General features: G+C 41.4%; 1 long non-coding RNA gene across 1 annotated transcript in view; it reads left to right on the top strand.

The window, feature by feature from the left end:
- Positions 1-14,239, top strand: part of LOC140912075 (uncharacterized) — a 78,095-nt gene extending 63,856 nt beyond the window's left edge. Inside the window, exons 3-4 of the long non-coding RNA XR_012159218.1 lie at positions 5,998-6,114; positions 13,387-14,239. This is a non-coding gene — a long non-coding RNA (uncharacterized LOC140912075). The remainder of the gene's footprint in view (positions 1-5,997; positions 6,115-13,386) is intronic.
- The last annotated feature ends 304 nt before the right edge of the window (positions 14,240-14,543 follow it).

The raw sequence follows: 14,543 nt of genomic DNA, 5'->3' as shown, positions 1-14,543 counted from the left end.
GTAAACATATTATAATATAATGGGCCTAATTTTCCTTTCACTTTCCATGTGGTTTACACCAATTTAACTCCATCTGCTTCAGTTGAGTTCATTCTAATTTACACCAGCATGAGAGGAGAATGCATCCAAATGTTTTTGACAGAGAGAGAGAGGGGCTCAATCTCAGTTTACTACTGCATTTTAATTTTATTTCAAGTTCTAGGTTATGTTCCTTTATTTTAAAAAAAAAAAAAAAAAAAAAGCATGTGTGTGAAAAAGGGGAACCATATTCATGTCACACTAAAAGCTGTTTGATTTTTTTTCCCCTTCTTGCTGTCCTTTCTTCTTTTTCATTCTTTTATTTTCAATGACATTTCCTATGATGAGCACTCTGAAAGAATAGCTATTGCCTCTCTTGTCAGTTTTGTTTTGTCAGCTCTGAATGCTGGGTCTTGCTTTGCCATTTTCAAGGTCTCTTTCAATCCCTGGAACACAGCTGGCACTTCAATCAGGAGCTCATACCGTGAAGAAGCTGGCAGTTGATCCCCAACCAACTATGTGGAAGATATATAATATATTTCACAGTACACAGTGGAATACCCTTTTCATTTCATCACTGAGAGAGACTGCATCACTCATGAGTTCTATACAAAAATATTAATAATGTCCCATTCTCCTAAGGGATGTGAACATTTTTGGGTTTGAACTTCAGTGACCTTAGCTTGTCAGGCTGATATGACTTTAACAAATTCAGCAATGGAAACTTTTTTGTGTCTTAGTTTTAAGATCTCATGTGGTCTCACATCTGAGGGCATTTTTTAATCACTTCTCTGAAGAGGTTGCGGGAAAAGTAGTGTTGAAAGAGAGTTTATGGAGACCCAAATGGCATAGACTAGCATAATTGAATTGTATATAGAAATTGTTAATAGAAAGACAGTGACAGATTAAAGAGGAATTATTTTAAATGCACTTACCTTTGCTTCTAATAATTATTATTGATTTCAATTAACCATTCAATAATTTTGAAAAATCTCTCCCACACCCATTTATGCTGATATACTTTTTGTATTTCCATGAACTTGGATAATAAAGCAAATCCAGGCAAAATTCCCATAAGGAATTCAATATGAATACAGATATAATGAAAGCCATGGGAAAGCAGTATGTGCCAAAAGAATGTTTGCACCTTTATTATCTATACAGGGACAATCCCACCCTCACCCAGGGATGATGGTGTGGGTGCGGTCAAGCAGAAAGGGCAGGGCAGGGCAGCTCAGGATGCTGAGGGCAAAGCCTTTTGTTGTACTCCTTATTGGTTACCCAGAAAGAGATTCCTGGGTAACCAATAAGGCAATCCAGTGACCTAACCAAAATCATCCCCAAGCCAGCTAGTCATGAGCACTGCACTGTAAGGCAGTACCTGGCATATTAAGTTGATCCTCTATAGGGCTTGATCCTGCAAGATGCCTGAATGTCTTCAACTTCTACTGACCTTATAAATGTAAGCAGTGTCAGGGTGAGCTCCACCCTGACATCTGGTGGTGAGGTGTGGCAAGTTGTGGAAAAGAACATCAGGGGCTGATCTCATTTGCATAGGCACACCCACCCCGCTTAGAATGAGGCCATAGCTGCCCAAATGGTCACTTTGGCTGCTGTGGGATCCCCAGTGTCTCTGTTATTGGGGCAGGAAGAATAAATTGTTATTACCCTGATTATGGGAACTGTGCTTGGAACTGTACTTGGCCTTTTGTTATGATGGAGGGACTCACCATCAACTAAGTGGCACTCGCTAGGCAAGGGTCATGAGTTCCAAAACTCTGTGAATGGAGAGAGGCTGGGGACAAGTATTAATACTTGGTGGCATGGGCCCCTTGGTGAGGGCCTTACATGCTAATTGCACTTCCTCTTCTCTCCACTGTGGAATATCAGAGCTAATTTTGATTCTATTAGGAGTCTAGTTACAGGCTGCTGAGCTCACTTTGAGTTAACAGTGCACCAGCACTGAGGCTCCCCTACTACAAGCTGAATTCACCCAACAGCTGAACTGACTACGAGCTGAAATCACTGAGTATTGTGTTAAGTAGTGGGGGAGCCTGAAGATATATTGCGGAGCAGTTTGCAGGATGGCTGGAGTGCCTTGTGGACAGGCTGGTGGAGCAGTTCGTAGGACGGGGGGAGCTGCTGGTGGGACGCGGAGCAGTTTGTGGACTGGCTGGTGGAGCAGTTTGTGGGATGGCGGGAGCTGCTTGTGGGCCGCAGAGCGAAGGAGTTCGTGGGGCAGCTGGCGGAGCGGAGTGAAGGCCTATGGAGCTGTGGGGCGGTCAGCTTCAGATCATGTAAGGTGCCTCTTACCCCCGTCCCATCTCCACCCAGGTTGGGAGGTAAAGCTCTGCAGATAAACTTTCGAACTCTGGGGCTGCCCTGACCAGGGACAGAGACTTTTGGGTCATTGGACTTTTGGGACTTTGGGTGATTTGGGGTTGCTGGACTCAAGAACCAAAGGGAAAGGGGCATGCCCCAATTTGCTTGGGGTGGGGTTTTTTTGCTCATGGGTTGTGTTATGAATCCTGTTGGTGGTGTTTCCCCAACATAATGCCACATTGTTTCTCTCTGTTATTAAAAGGCTTTTTGCTACATTCAGACTATGTGCTTGCGAGAGGGGAAGTATTGCCTCTTGGAGGCACCCAGCGGGGGTGGTATATATTTGTCCCAGGTCACTGGGTGGGGGCTCGAGCCAGTTTGCATTGTGTTATTGGAATGGATCCCCTAGATATTGAACCCGGCCCTTGTTGCTGCCAACTCTGATGGGCAGAAGGGTTACATAAATTTAAGCCCCTAGTGTTCCAGAATCAGCCAGCTCGGTCCTGCTCTGATCCTATGCAGGTGCACTAGGGGAGAAAGGCTTCGTCAGCATGCTATATAGGGCAGGACTTTCATGTTATTTATATATATTAAAGATACAGGCATACAGACATACTAGCACATGAAGAGAAGGGAGTTACCTTACAAGTGGAGAACCAATGTTGAAGGCCAATTTAGTCAGGGTGGATGTGGTCCACTCCCAATAGCTTATGCCCAAATAAATCTGTTAGTCTTTAAGGTGCCACCGGACTCCTCGTTGTTTTTGTGGATACAGACTAACATGGCTACCCCTCTGATACCTAGTAAGTATCTTACATATAGGTCAACCCTTTAGAAATCACATGCAATATTTTATCCATCAGTGAAAACTGAGTCCAGACAGGTGAGGTAATATCTTTTATTGGACCAACTTCTGTTAGTGAGAGAAAGAGAGCGCGAAGCTTTCAAGCAACACAGAGCTCTTCAGCAGGTTACGTCACCCACCTTCTCTTTCTAATATCCTGGGACTGACACCGCTACAACTACACCACATAGAATAGTGAAAACAGAATCCGTATCATGCAAACATTTCATTTTACCCATCTGGGTGAGCAAAGACTAAACAAAACGATTTAGTAACAAGTTTAGTGGAACGTGTATTTTCACTTTAAATACATGTCAAAGAGGAGCACATTCCTGTTAGTGTCTGAAATAAATCTAACATGCTATATAAACCAAACATTGGGTCTTTAAGTGATGTGGTGTGTACATGTGAGGCTTTTTTCCCCTGTTTAATTTTTTACACTCTTATTCACATCTCCATGTCATCTCTCTGCTGCTTGAAGTGACAACTATGGCTAGTTTAGCCAGTTAAGATGTCACTGTGGGTTTTCTTTACTACAAAGGAGACAAGCCACTGTCAGCCATTGATCTAACAGCATGCACACTGGCCTGAAAGCTGTTCAGAACTGTCCATAGGTTTTTCTTCTTCATCATCTTCATCTACTTCTTGTGAAACCATCTGAGCGGTTGAACGGCTCCCTTTCTCCCAAAATTTAAAAACAGGCTCACTATTATCAAACTGCCCTTTTCCTTAGGTAAACATACATGCTGAATTGTCTAAAAACAGTATCAATTCTATATGGGATGCAATATACTGTTAATGTATAAATTACATAAGATATGTTACAAAACTAGCCAACATTCATATTTAATTAATCTAAGTCATTATATCAAATATAGTGAAAACTGGCCAGTCTGGTCATGTATTAAACATTTCTTATGAACTGACACACAGTTTCCCAATTGCTTGACCTAACAGGAGTTTTCCATCTCTAATTTCTCTACATTCTGTTTTAAACATATTAATACTGTGTAATTTATTAAATATTTAACACACACATAGACGATGTAAGAACTGTTCTGTAAACTGCTTGCGGAAATGACTGTGTTTCTGGTATGTTTGTAGAGAACCAACATATTGATTGAGCAATTACTAAGTTAATATAATTATACTGAATTAAAATAAGGATCCAGTCCCTAAATTTGCATAACTGCCATTGACTTCTGTGGGAGTTTTGCCCAAACAGAAACTACAAGTTCGAGCCAATAACTGGTTTGCTGCACGTGTTCCCAGTATAGCTGAGAAATAGAAATAGCTAGTAGAGGCAATAATCTTACCCCCTACAGTTCAGTAAACTATATTGCCAGACATTTACAATTTTATTTTTTAACGATCAGCTCCCCCCCAAAAAAAAAAATTACATAAAAAATAACAGCTTTCCTAAGGATTTAATTAGGTCACCTCCAAGGGTTATCTTTGGCACTCCAAAATTAGCTTTCTTGCAACACTTGGGAGGGCAATTAGGACCCCATCTTATTAGCACTGAAGGTTAAAAATCCAGTATTGTCTTGTTTCATGCTCCACAGCTCTATTTTTCACAATGAGTTGCAGTGAAAATACTGTGGGGGGAAGGGAAAAGGGCAGACCTGAAAGAACTAAATAAATATCCACTTTAAGGAAGATCCTTAAGGCTTTCCATTCACTGACCCTGATAAATATGCCTCCGGAGCAGAAACAAAGCTGGAAGGGGTTGGTGAACTATAATTAGATCCAATAACTTCCCTTAACTGAATTCCTAACATGACGTTTAAAGAAAAGGGTGTTTATATGAAGTTGAAGTACACCATTCTTTTGTTTGAGGGTGTTAAATACAAACTACATTTATAAGTCTTGTGGTTCATGTATTTTCTCATGATGAAATCTATTGCATTTTATTTTTAGCCAAGAAATATCGTTCTTTCACAGCTGTACTACTGCTAAATGTTAAAGCCCAGAGAATGATTTTATTCTCACATGAAAAAGTCCTTCCATTCCTTCCCCCACATCTCTACTGAAAAATAGTGTATTTTGATTATTCTGTAAATATTCAGGATATTTCTAGATTCCAATTATTATTATTTTTAAAAGATGTTGTCTTCGAAAGATAATTTTTATAAAACTGAGTTTTCACGCAGTAAAGAAAATCTATTGTATCTTGCTTCCTGGCTATACACAGTCCTTTCACAAGAAGGCTCCATCCCAATGCATTGTGCGGTAACAAGCAAAATGACCTTCCAGGGTCATGGGATAACACTTACCCCTTGATGCTTGCTTTTTTTTTTTTTAGTGGCACCTGCTGTGAGGCTCTCAGTATAAATACAGAGTGCTTGCAACAAATCACAGATGTTTTACGCACTGGAAAAATCGACAGGAAGCAATCACTAAAAGAAAAGCAGAAACAATGGGGGGTGGGGAGGAGAGAAAGAGAAACCTTGTTGCATTTTCTATTATTTATTTGTTTATTTATTTATCTATTTTATTTTATTTTTGCAGTGCTGGCAATGTATTTGGTGCCCTACAATTGGCAGAACTTTGGTTGGAAGCTCATATAGCTCATGTACTATGCCTGTTTAAGCTACTGTTGTTAGACCCTCAATTTCAAGAGCGTTAAATGTACTCGTTTCTGTCTTTTTTTTTAACCAAGAAATATTGTGAATTCAGTGAAAGGTACTCTGAAACAGTTCATATTTGCTGTCTTTCTTTTTGCTCCCTTTCTAAACTTCTCCCAAACATTCTTCTCTGAACTTAGTTCTCCATGCAATCCTGCCTGACTTATCCTTTTTTTTTTTTTAAAGGAGAATAGCAGAGCCATACCTATCTGCTTCAAAACATTGACCAAAACCTTGTTTGAGGAAAGGAAAGTGATGTGAGCTGCTAATACTGTCTATGGGTTCTCCCTGCACTCTGTCCAGGTGGGTTGTAAGGAATCTCTCCCCAAACATCTTCATATTGTAGTTCTCACATGCTTTGCAGAGGTGGCTGTGAATTTCAGCCACTGTGACCATAAGGACAAAGATCAAAGAAGAATAAAGAACATTTGAATGGGAGGAGAAGACCATAAATTTTGAAAAACATTGCTCTTGATTATGTCCCCAAAATCGGAAATGTGGATGAGCCCACCAAAAATTGGAAAGACGTTCTGTCTACAAAGAATTTCCTCACTGATGATAGAACCTCGTTACCTAATATTTAATTTACTATGAGGGGCACAGAAGATAATATAATAATTTACATTTGGGGTTTTCAGATGTATAAGAGAGATTGAACTGTCAAAAGTATAACACCAAATATTATTACAAATGGTGTCAGTAAAACTTACTTGAAGGTCTTTTACTCAATATTCTAAATATTTAGTTTTCATTATTTCAGGGAGCAAGGGGTTATTTCTCACATATTTATGTACTTTTAGAAAGGAAGCCTTTCATAAGGTTTTTCAAAAACAATATTTTTGGTTTCTTTCTGTGGGGTGAGTAAAGTGTTCAGAACTGGATTTCTTAACAGCAAAATACTTCAACTCTAAGTACAGAAAAGTTAAACAAACATTATCCAAATTATTTTGTATAATTTTTTCAAACATTAACCAACATACCTTTTGGGTTACTGGGACCATTATTCCTAATTTGATTTTTGTCTTGATAAAGAAAATCTTCTCAAATATCAGTATGTGTTAAACATGGGGTGGATTTGGAGCTGCCTGTAATAACCTGATCAAAATACATTATTCATAAGTTATCTTGCTGTATGCATCTATTGTGCTAATTCACTAGCAACATTGACAGTAGGGGCATATCAGGATTCACCACCCCTTCAGCAGTCATCTGATGGACAATGCTGGAGCTATGTGCTGTGATGCTCTGGCTAGACCCCCTGCATGACTGGCTAAACCGGTTTTTCCAGGAATGTCACAGTCCTGAGGGGGGTACAGCAAAGCCTCAGAAGGCTTTTAATACACAGACACTCTCTCAAGTAGGTCAGATGGTTAAAGTGGAGACCTAAATTAAATATAGGAGGTAGAGATTCCCTGCCCCCAGACTCCAGAGGTTGGGGGGGGTCTGGATAAGACATGCCTACCTAAGTCTTCAGGTAAGATAAATAGGCCTATTGACTGTTATTTTAAAAAATACTTTTTCTCTTATGTTTTGTTCCCATGGTTAAGATGAAACAATACTAAGAATTGGAACATTGCAGTATTCTTCCCGAGAGAGGAGAAGGCTCAAAGCCTATGACCTAGAGGGGGTGCCCTCAGAAGAGACCAAAAGAGGGGACAGAGATGCAGCTAGCGCTGATCTATGACAATCAATGTTTGCTGTAAAGCAGGGATCTCAAACTCAAATTACCTTGAGGGCCACATGAGGACTAGTACATTGGCCCAAGGGCCGCATCACTGACACTGCGCCCCGCCCCCCCTCGCGCTACCCCTTGGCCCTGCCCCCACTCCACCCCTTCCATGAGGCCCTGCCCTGCCTCTTCCCACCCCTTCCCCGCCCCCATTCCAACCCCTTCCCCGAGTCCCCAGCCCAACTCCACCCCCCTCCCTGCCCCTATTCCAAACCTTTCCCAAATCCCCACCCCTGCCCCGCCTCTTCTCCACCTCCTCCCCTCAGCACACGGATCCTTGCTCCTTCCCCCTCCCTCCTGGAAAGCACAAAGCTTGTTTAGCGGCGGGAAGCGCCTGGAGGTAGGCAGAGGAGCAGGGATGCAGCGTGCTGGAGAGGGGGAGGTGGGGAGGGGAGTTTGGTGGCTGCAGGAAATAACTGGGGGGGGAGGGGCAGGGGGATCTTGGCAGGCTGCAGTAAATAGCTCCACAGGCCGCATGTTTGAGACCCCTGCCGTAGAGCAAGAGTCACCTCTATAAAGTCTATCATATATATAGTTTCTATATAGTATATATAGTCTCTCTTCTGATTACACTAACTAGTATTTTATGAAGTTCTGGACAATTAACCATCTGCTGCTATGTGCCTGGCCAATGGGCTTCTTTAGACTTCTTATAATTGCAGTCTAGGCAACAAAGAAGCCCAATAAAAATGCTTAAAGTTGGGATATGCAGGAGGCTGGCCTCCATCTTTAAAATGTCAAAGCTAAATTGTGGTTCCCTGTGCAAAGCCCAGTTAAGTGTAGGGGTCCTTTATGGTGATTAGATTAGAGAAAATAATCTTTCCTCCCTTCTCCCCATCTGGAGTCAGGACGTGGAACAGTTGTGCTACCACTCGTAGGCCTTTACTGCAGTTTTCTGGCTGTAGCAAAAGTTACAGTTCACAATGTGGCCCCATGCAGCTGTTTGGGCAAATGGATCTGCATAGTTCACTGACCTAGGGCCGTGATCCAGCCACTCATCCTGCCAGCAAGCTTTCCCTCCACCCTACTATGGAGAGCCCCCAATGTACACAGAATCTCCCTGTTCCTCTCACTTCTTTCCCTGCATGGAGCAAAATGGGCCTTTTTGTTGTCTTTCTTACCCACACAAAGGGGAACCAGATTTTCCCCATAAGAACAGTCTGTCAAGTTAGTTCTTTTCCTTTCCCAAATAAACACATTTGTCCGTTTCTGCAATAAAACATTAAGACATCATAAGGGGCAACAGGGAAAAGAGAGGCCTTTTTAAAGACTGGCCAAACTAATAATTTAGGCCATCCCTTTTATTCACATATCATAGTGCCTTGCTTTACAAATAGTGCTATCCAAATCAGTGGGATGCTCATGTCAGGGTTTCCTCCCCACTCTGAACTCTGGGATACAGATGTGGGGACCTGCATGAAAGACCCCCTAAACTTATATTCCAAGCTTATATTAGGTTAAAAACTTAGGCACAAATTCCTTTCCTTGTCCTTGGATGGTATTGCTGCCACCACCAAGTGATATAAACAAACATTCAGGGAGGGGCCACTTGGAGTCCTATCCCCACCCAAAATATCTCCCCAAGCCCCTTCCTGGAGAGGCTTGAGAATAATATACCAACCAATAGGTTAAAAAGGTGAGTTTTTAGGACACTAAAAACCAATCAGGTTCTTAAAAGAAGAACTTTATTATTTAAAAAAAAAAGGTAAAAGAAGCAGATCTGTAAAATCAGGATGAAAGGTAATTTTACAGGGTAATAAGATTTAAAACACAGAGGATTCCACTCTAGGCTCAACTTCAAAGTTACAAAACAGGAATAAACCTCCCTCTTAGCACAGGGAAAATTCACAAGCTAAAACAAAAGATAATCTAACTCGTTTCCTTGCTAGTACTTACAATTTCTCTAATTTTAGATGTATCATTTCAGTGTCTTTTTAGGAGATGTTTTTTCCTGCCCTGGTCCTCTCTCTGTCTGAGAGGGCACACAACAAAAGAGCACAAACAAAACTTCCCCTCCACCCCCAGATTTGAAAGTATTTTCTTTCCCCCGTGGTCCTTCTGGTCAAGTGCCAACTAGGGTAATGGAACCGATTAACCCCTTACAGATAAGTGATTCTGTACCTCTGGCCAGGAGGGATTTGAGGTTACTGCATACATAAAGGTTGTTACCCTTCCCTTTATATTTATGATAGCTCATAAGAAGAATAAGATACTATTCAACATGAGTAAAGAAGGCAGAATCTAATCTTTTAAACAGTATCACATTAACGCATGCAAAATATAGATGATATAGAGAGAGTTACCATCTAATGGTAAGTCTGATAAATACTCAGAAGTTAGGAATTCCAAAAATTTATGCTAAATACTCAACTTTATTTCTTAGACTTAACTTTGACTGGCTCGTGTATGTCTTTTAAAATATAATCTCACTATGTTTATAGATTCTTATTTTTCAACTGATACAATAACTGAATTCTTACACAACCTTATACACAGTACACACTGTATTTAGCATAATTTACTACTGTTTAATATGTGCTGTATTTATCCTGAGAACATAATTTTGATTTAAATTAGTAGGTGATTAATTCAGTATTGAAATTTGTCAAATTCTGAAAAGCTCTTTGAAAAGAATTAACAATTATATAAAAGTGCATTTGGAAAACAAAGGTTTTATAAAATGCATTAAACAGGATGGTTGTAAAACTTGAAGGAAACATCTCTAATGACTTTTTTTGTCTGAAATCCATTTCCAATGTTAAAAGTTAAGTTGATATTGATAAATTCCTAAAATAAAGATAAGATAATAGGAGATAATATTCTCTCATTATCTGACTTTAGTATTATACTGTGGTATGCAGTTTAGTCCAATGTTGCATTGCTTGCAACATATATGAAAGTTTTGGGTGTACAAGGAAGGAGACTGGACCCACCATGTGTACTGTATGTAAGGTGTATATTTGGAATGAACAATAACAGTGGATATGATTTAAAATTGGCTATTTACTACCTGGTATAGACATATGTGCTGTGGTATCTGAAGTACATCAGATTCTAAGCTCATGTTAGGATAACTACATCACTCAGGGGTGTGGAAAATCCACACGCCTAAAGCGATGCAGTTATACCAACCTAACTCCTGGTGCAGACATTGCTATGTGGATGGGAGGGCTACTAGCTCTTGGGGAGTTGGACTCCCTGAGATGATGGGAGAAGCCCTCCTGTGGGTATAGGTAGTGTCTTCACATGCTACAGCAGCTCAGCTGCACCACTGCAGCATTTTTAAGTGCAGGCAAGAGCTGAGATGCAGACTTTCCTGTCTAGAGCAGAATGGCAAAGAGGGGGTTCAACTTTACTTTAAATAATTTGCATCGTGGAGTTCAGTTGGTTCATCAGGTAGAGAGGTTTTAAGGACAAATTAAAAAGTAAAATGGGAAAGGGAGCACTTTTTCTTATGCTATGTTGATCTAAGACTTTCTGGGTGCAGTCTCTATTTATCAGCAAATCAAATATGGGAGTAGTACACAATGAGGGCACTCAGGAATAAAAATTACCTGCCATACCCAGGAGAGAGATCATCCGATGAAGTGAGCTGTAGCTCACGAAAGCTTATGCTCAGATAAATTTGTTAGTCTCTAAGGTGCCACAAGTTCTCCTTTTCTTTTTATTTTAAATAAGTATGTGCACTCAATCCGATCAAAAACCTTCTTGGCATCAAGGCTAAGATCACAGACTGATGTTAGCCATAGGTTATGGATCTCCTCCAATCCATTGATTGTACCCAAATGGCCCATATGGATTATCTATCAGAAACCTAACTAATCAGGAGACCAATATCTTTGGGCCTAATTCTACAACCCTGAATCACGTTGGTAAATACTTACCCATGTGATTAATTCCACGAACTTCAGTGGGCCTGCTCCTGTAAACAGTGATGAGCTGCCAAAAGCTTAACAACCAGTTCCCTCCTCACGCCATGAGGAGGTCGTGGGCCCGCCACCACGCTCCCCCTGGGGACTCCTGCCCCATCCAACCCTCTGCGTTCCTTGACATGCCCCCCCAACCCATGCCCCATCCACCCCCCTCCCCTGTCCTCTGACTGCCCCCAGAACTGGGCAGGAGGGTCTCGTGGGCCACCATAATGGGTGCCCTCCCCACCCCTAAGAGCCAGAGGGACCTGCCGGGGGGTGAGGTGGGGAGTCCCTCTGGCTCCTAGGGGCAGGGGAGCATAGCTAGGGGGGGAGCAGGGGGAGCGGCCGCTCCCCACACAGATCACATCAAAAATGGCACCCTAGGCACCCACTCTGTGGGTGCTCTGGGACTGGAGCACCCACGGGGAAAATTTGGTGGGTGCAGAGCACCCACTGGCAGCTCCCCGCCTCTGACCCCAGCTCACCTCACCTCCGCTCCACCTCCTCCCCTGAACACGCCACCCTGCTCTGCTTCTCCGCCCCCTACCCCACTTCCCATTAATCAGCTGTTCGCGTGGTAAGCCTGGGAGGGCTGAGAAGCAGGCAGCAGCTTTGCGCTCAGGTCCAGGGAGGCAGAGGTGAGCTGGGGCGGGGAGTAGTTCCCCTGTGTGCCCCTTCCTCTCCCCCCGGGGTTACCTGCTGCGGCGTGGGCAGTCATCCTCATAACCCCCCCCCCCCGCCCCAGCTCACCTCGCCTCCCTGGTCCTGAGCGCAAAGCTGCCGCTTGCTTTTCAGCCCTCCCAGGCTTCCCACGTGAACAGCTGATTCGCGGGAAGCCGGGGTGGGGTGGAGAAGCAGAGCGGGGCGGCGCGTTCAGGGGAGGAGGCGGAGCGGAGGTGAGCTGGGGTGGGGAGCTGCCGGTGGGTGCTCTGCACCCATCAAATCTTCCCTGTGGGTGCTCCAGCCCCGGAGCACCCATGGAGTTGGCGCCCAAGGCGCCACTTTTGTCCGGTTATTAAATTTAACAACTGGTTCTTGCGAACCGGTACGAACTGGCTCCAGCTCACCACTGCCTGTAAGTAAGTATAAAGGGTCCCAACCAGGCATTTACATTTTGAAATCAGAATGAAGGCAATTGGTCTTAAACTTCTACAATCATTCTCTGGCTTCACTTCCTTAAAATATAAAGCAATGCGGACATCTGACACTTTCTGTATAACACAACTGAAAATTTCAGTTGGAAGTGGAGTGAGTTTAGATCTGTCTATCCAGATCGTGTTGTAGCATGTTGGTCTCAGTAGAAGTAATTTCATATAAAAATTTGAATATACTTTTTAATATAGTTTTTAAAATATTTCTGTACATTCTTTCTGATTTCGTTAGCCAAGAATGGAAAAAATCTGTTTTTTATTCATGTTTAGAATGCTGAAGAATTGACAAAGGACAACTTTCTCAGATTTCCTCAAAATGAGAGCCCAGATCTGCAGCCAAATTTCTGAGGGGTGTTGACTGAGAAAGCACTACAGTATCATCCCTAATGGCCAGATGATAATTTTAGGTTTTCTGTTATATATAATATCTAAGAAGTAAAATAATGATCTACTTTCTGCTTTTGTTCCATTAACAGACTACCTAATGTACAGGATTAGGGGAGATGAAGGAAAATTCAGTAAGGAATTAGGCATGGTCCGGAATACAGCTGCTCAAGTCTTCATTTGTGGTGTTCCCCCTTCAAAAGAAAAATCACAATCTTTCCTCAGTTCAAGGGCCTGCTCTACAACTGCCTCATGGTCCCTTGTCACTTTTTCTTTGTTCTATAGTGCCCTTTTTTAAAAAATTCCTCAGTTCTCATATCTATGTTTATCTGTGTGGATGTAATGTCATCTGGTTCATGAAGTATCTCCACTTGAACTTTGATTTCTTTACTCTCTTTAGAAATAAAACCCCAGATCCTTGGGGCTTCCTCATCATCAGAAACTGCTGGTATTGTTTCCACACTGCTAATGGAGGCTTGAAGTCATCAGGATTGTTAAATCTTATGACATCTTTTATGGGGTAAAAGGCTTTCTCATCCTTGAATAGATGGTTTTGAGTTTTGCTTCTTATCTGAGATAGTTAGACAATAGTACAATTTTCTTAAGTTGACCAAAAAGGGCCTTTGAACAAGAGAATCTACAGAAGGGCAGCAATAGAGCAAAGGATCAGGTACCTCTGTTTAGCTCTCATGCAATGTGATTTTCTAGTGCATTTTAATTTGTCAGATTTGGTATCCTATAAAGCAACTTTTTAAACTAGTTCTTGACTTAAATCACATGAATAATATTCCCCTAAAAATATTCTCTTGAGCATTGCCATTAACAAAAATAATAATAATAATATTTGGCAGTTTCTCTATAGAGAGAGAAAAGAGCATTTGAAATAATGTTGGGTATTTTGCCAAGTCTGTCAAATGAGTAACACTTCCACTTTCTCAGCTCTGTCTCATTAAAATTGTATTCTAATTCTGTCTCAACTTGGTCTCTTTGCTTCATAAGTCATTGCCTGCTCATTACTTGTAGTGTGAGAGATTAAATTTATTCAAACTTGATAGCAGGGATAAAGAATTGAAAGGCAGGCAGCTGGGAGAAATGAAATTAGCTTATTTTAATGCTTTTTTGAAAAGACCTTCTCATAGCCATGGGTTATAAGTGTCAGTTTGGATTTGTGGCACTATCTTTGTTTAGTTTGTTGTTGTTTTTTTTTTTAAATACACAGCATTTGAAACACTAAAATATGCTTTCATTTGTCATAACAGTGAAATAATGTTTAATATCTATGTTGATAATAGGGTCACATATTTGCTACAATATTCTGTAATTATGCAATCATTATAATTGTCCAACAAAGTCTAAATTTTTGCTATTGTTTTATGTTAGATTCTACTGCGGAATCCCTAAGTGAATGCTAGACACTCTCAGTAGGTTTGGGCAAATTATATAAAATGTAATATAACTTACAAGCAATTTAGTATGGAATACAGAGGGGAGCTGAGCTTTCTTAGCCCAAATATTCTATCTCAAGCTTTGAATGTCAAAAGAATGCATTAAGGGATT

This window comes from Lepidochelys kempii, chromosome 5, assembly GCF_965140285.1.
Source record: "Lepidochelys kempii isolate rLepKem1 chromosome 5, rLepKem1.hap1, whole genome shotgun sequence".
NCBI lineage: Eukaryota > Metazoa > Chordata > Testudines > Cheloniidae > Lepidochelys > Lepidochelys kempii.
The sequence above is the reverse complement of the archived record's forward strand: the minus strand, read 5'-3'. Positions and strand labels throughout refer to the sequence as shown.